Here is a 6,000-nt window from a genome sequence, read left to right as displayed (position 1 = left end):
ACATATACCCTGATGTACTCCTCACATATTACATATATCCTGATGTACTCCTCACATATTACATATATCCTGATGTACTCCTCACATATTACATATATCCTGATGTACTCCTCACATATTACATATACCCTGATGTACTCCTCACATATTACATATACCCTGATGTACTCCTCACATATTACATATATCCTGATGTACTCCTCACATATTACATATATCCTGATGTACTCCTCACATATTACATATATCCTGATGTACTCCTCACATATTACATATATCCTGATGTACTCCTCACATATTACATATACCCTGATGTACTCCTCACATATTATATATATCCTGATGTACTCCTCACATATTACATATATCCTGATGTACTCCTCACACATTACATATACCCTGATGTACTCCTCACACATTACATATATCCTGATGTACTCCTCACATATTACATATATCCTGATGTACTCCTCACATATTACATATACCCTGATGTACTCCTCACATATTACATATATCCTGATGTACTCCTCACATATTACATATATCCTGATGTACTCCTCACATATTACATATACCCTGATGTACTCCTCACATATTACATATATCCTGATGTACTCCTCACATATTACATATACCCTGATGTACTCCTCACATATTACATATATCCTGATGTCCTCCTCACATATTACATATACCCTGATGTCCTCCTCACATATTACATATTCCCTGATGTATTCCTCACATATTACATATATCCTGATGTACTCCTCACATATTACATATATCCTGATGTACTCCTCACATATTACATATATCCTGATGTACTCCTCACATATTACATATACCCTGATGTACTCCTCACATATTACATATACCCTGATGTACTCCTCACATATTACATATATCCTGATGTACTCCTCACATATTACATATACCCTGATGTACTCCTCACATATTACATATACCCTGATGTACTCCTCACATATTACATATATCCTGATGTACTCCTCACATATTACATATATCCTGATGTACTCCTCACATATTACATATATCCTGATGTACTCCTCACATATTACATATACCCTGATGTACTCCTCACATATTACATATATCCTGATGTACTCCTCACATATTACATATACCCTGATGTACTCCTCACATATTACATATACCCTGATGTACTCCTCACATATTACATATATCCTGATGTACTCCTCACATATTACATATACCCTGATGTACTCCTCACATATTACATATACCCTGATGTACTCCTCACATATTACATATATCCTGATGTGCTCCTCACATATTACATATACCCTGATGTACTCCTCACATATTACATATATCCTGATGTACTCCTCACATATTACATATATCCTGATGTACTCCTCACATATTACATATACCCCGATGTACTCTCCACATATTACATATATCCTGATGTACTCCTCACATATTACATATACCCTGATGTACTCCTCACATATTACATATACCCTGATGTACTCCTCACATATTACATATACCCTGATGTACTCCTCACATATTACATATATCCTGATGTACTCCTCACATATTACATATATCCTGATGTACTCCTCACATATTACATATACCCTGATGTACTCCTCACATATTACATATACCCTGATGTACTCCTCACATATACCCTGATGTACTCCTCACATATTACATATAACCTGATGTACTCCTCACATATTACATATATCCTGATGTACTCCTCACATATTACATATACCCTGATGTACTCCTCACATATTACATGTATCCTGATGTACTCCTCACATATTACATATACCCTGATGTACTCCTCACATATTACATATATCCTGATGTACTCCTCACATATTACATATACCCTGATGTACTCCTCACATGTTACATATATCCTGATGTACTCCACACATATTACATATATCCTGATGTACTCCTCACATATTACATATATCCTGATGTACTCCTCACATATTACATATATCCTGATGTACTCCTCACATATTACATATACCCTGATGTACTCCTCACATATGACATATACCCTGATGTACTCCTCACATATTACATATATCCTGATGTACTCCTCACATATTACATATACCCTGATGTACTCCTCACATATTACATATATCCTGATGTACTCCTCACATATTACATATACCCTGATGTACTCCTCACATATTACATATATCCTGATGTACTCCTCACATATTACATATACCCTGATGTACTCCTCACATATTACATATACCCTGATGTACTCCTCACATATTACATATACCCTGATGTACTCCTCACATATTACATATACCCTGATGTACTCCTCACATATTACATATATCCTGATGTACTCCTCACATATTACATATATCCTGATGTACTCCTCACATATTACATATATCCTGATGTACTCCTCACATATTACATATACCCTGATGTACTCCTCACATATTACATATATCCTGATGTACTCCTCACATATTACATATACCCTGATGTACTCCTCACATATTACATATATCCTGATGTACTCCTCACATATTACATATACCCTGATGTACTCCTCACATATTACATGTATCCTGATGTACTCCTCACATATTACATATATACCTGATGTACTCCTCACACATTACATATACCCTGATGTACTCCTCACATATTACATATATCCTGATGTACTCCTCACATATTACATATATCCTGATGTACTCCTCACATATTACATATATCCTGATGTACTCCTCACATATTACATATATCCTGATGTACTCCTCACATATTACATATACCCTGATGTACTCCTCACATATTACATATACCCTGATGTACTCCTCACATATTACATATACCCTGATGTACTCCTCACATATTACATATATCCTGATGTACTCCTCACATATTACATATACCCTGATGTACTCCTCACATGTTACATATACCCTGATGTACTCCTCACATGTTACATATATCCTGATGTGCTCCTCACATATTACATATACCCTGATGTACTCCTCACATATTACATATACCCTGATGTACTCCTCACATATTACATATACCCTGATGTACTCCTCACATATTACATATACCCTGATGTACTCCTCACATATTACATATATCCTGATGTACTCCTCACATATTACATATACCCTGATGTACTCCTCACATATTACATATACCCTGATGTACTCCTCACATATTACATATATCCTGATGTACTCCTCACATATTACATATACCCTGATGTACTCCTCACATATTACATATACACTGATGTACTCCTCACATATTACATATACCCTGATGTACTCCTCACATATTACATATATCCTGATGTACTCCTCACATATTACATATATCCTGATGTACTCCTCACATATTACATATATCCTGATGTACTCCTCACATATTACATATACCCTGATGTACTCCTCACATATTACATATACCCTGATGTACTCCTCACATATTACATATATCCTGATGTACTCCTCACATATTACATATACCCTGATGTACTCCTCACATATTACATATATCCTGATGTACTCCTCACATATTACATATACCCTGATGTACTCCTCACATATTACATATACCCTGATGTACTCCTCACATATTACATATACACTGATGTACTCCTCACATATTACATATACCCTGATGTACTCCTCACATATTACATATACCCTGATGTACTCCTCACATATTACATATATCCTGATGTACTCCTCACATATTACATATACCCTGATGTACTCCTCACATGTTACATATACCCTGATGTACTCCTCACATGTTACATATATCCTGATGTGCTCCTCACATATTACATATACCCTGATGTACTCCTCACATATTACATATACCCTGATGTACTCCTCACATATTACATATACCCTGATGTACTCCTCACATATTACATATACCCTGATGTACTCCTCACATATTACATATATCCTGATGTACTCCTCACATATTACATATACCCTGATGTACTCCTCACATATTACATATACCCTGATGTACTCCTCACATATTACATATACCCTGATGTACTCCTCACATATTACATATACCCTGATGTACTCCTCACATATTACATATATCCTGATGTACTCCTCACATATTACATATATCCTGATGTACTCCTCACATATTACATATATCCTGATGTACTCCTCACATATTACATATACCCTGATGTACTCCTCACATATTACATATACCCTGATGTACTCCTCACATATTACATATACCCTGATGTACTCCTCACATATTACATATACCCTGATGTACTCCTCACATATTACATATACCCTGATGTACTCCTCACATATTACATATATCCTGATGTACTCCTCACATATTACATATACCCTGATGTACTCCTCACATATTACATATATCCTGATGTACTCCTCACATATTACATATACCCTGATGTACTCCTCACATATTACATATATCCTGATGTACTCCTCACATATTACATATACCCTGATGTACTCCTCACATATTACATATACCCTGATATACTCCTCACATATTACATATACCCTGATGTACTCCTCACATATTACATATATCCTGATGTACTCCTCACATATTACATATACCCTGATGTACTCCTCACATATTACATATACCCTGATGTACTCCTCACATATTACATATACCCTGATGTACTCCTCACATATTACATATACCCTGATGTACTCCTCACATATTACATATACCCTGATGTACTCCTCACATATTACATATACCCTGATGTACTCCTCACATATTACATATATCCTGATGTACTCCTCACATATTACATATATCCTGATGTACTCCTCACATATTACATATATCCTGATGTGCTCCTCACATATTACATATACCCTGATGTACTCCTCACATATTACATATACCCTGATGTACTCCTCACATATTACATATATCCTGATGTACTCCTCACATATTACATATACCCTGATGTACTCCTCACATATTACATATACCCTGATATACTCCTCACATATTACATATATCCTGATGTACTCCTCACATATTACATATACCCTGATGTACTCTTCACATATTACATATATCCTGATGTACTCCTCACATATTACATATACCCTGATGTACTCCTCACATATTACATATATCCTGATGTACTCCTCACATATTACATATACCCTGATGTACTCCTCACATATTACATATACCCTGATGTACTCCTCACATATTACATATACCCTGATGTACTCCTCACATATTACATATCCTCCCACATTATAAGCTGAAATACCTGTAAAACCCCATATAAAACTACTACGAAGAAAATCTTTGCTCCAAAAGCCAATTGTGGCTCCTCCTGGGCCTGGCCGTGTGCTGAAGCAGCGGTTTATGACCACATATGGGGTATTACTGTATTCTGGGGTGGGTGTCTCCAGTGGCGCAGCATGTTGGTCACTGACTTGGCATTTCTGTGGATAATGGCAATGTTCAATGTATTGTGTACTCATTTCTGCAGGACACGTGTTTGGTCTAAATGCTGACATTACCTCTAGATGAATTCCTTGAGGGGTCTAGTTTTCAAAATGGGGTCTTTTTTTGAGTATTTTCTTTTTGTTTTAGCTCCACCAGACCTCTCCTAACCTGACATGGGGCCTAAAATATATATGAATATATGCTTCGGAGGCCGGTGCTTCGGTCCATTATCACCCTGGGGACACATGGGGGATATTTCTAAACTGCAGAATCCGGCCAATAGATATGGACTTGTGTTTCTCTGTTATTATTTGCTGCATTACTGAAAAATATGAATTAAAATGTAATTTGGGTAAAAAATGTAAAATTCATTTGTACATTTCACAACCGCTTTCCTTCAATTCCTGTGAAGCACCTAAAGGGTTAAGAAACTTTCTGAATGCTGCTTTGAAGATTTTGAGGGGGGCAGTTTTTATATGGGGT

This window comes from Rhinoderma darwinii, unplaced genomic scaffold, assembly GCF_050947455.1.
Source record: "Rhinoderma darwinii isolate aRhiDar2 unplaced genomic scaffold, aRhiDar2.hap1 Scaffold_786, whole genome shotgun sequence".
Lineage (NCBI taxonomy): Eukaryota > Metazoa > Chordata > Amphibia > Anura > Rhinodermatidae > Rhinoderma > Rhinoderma darwinii.
Note: the sequence above shows the minus strand (reverse complement) of the source record.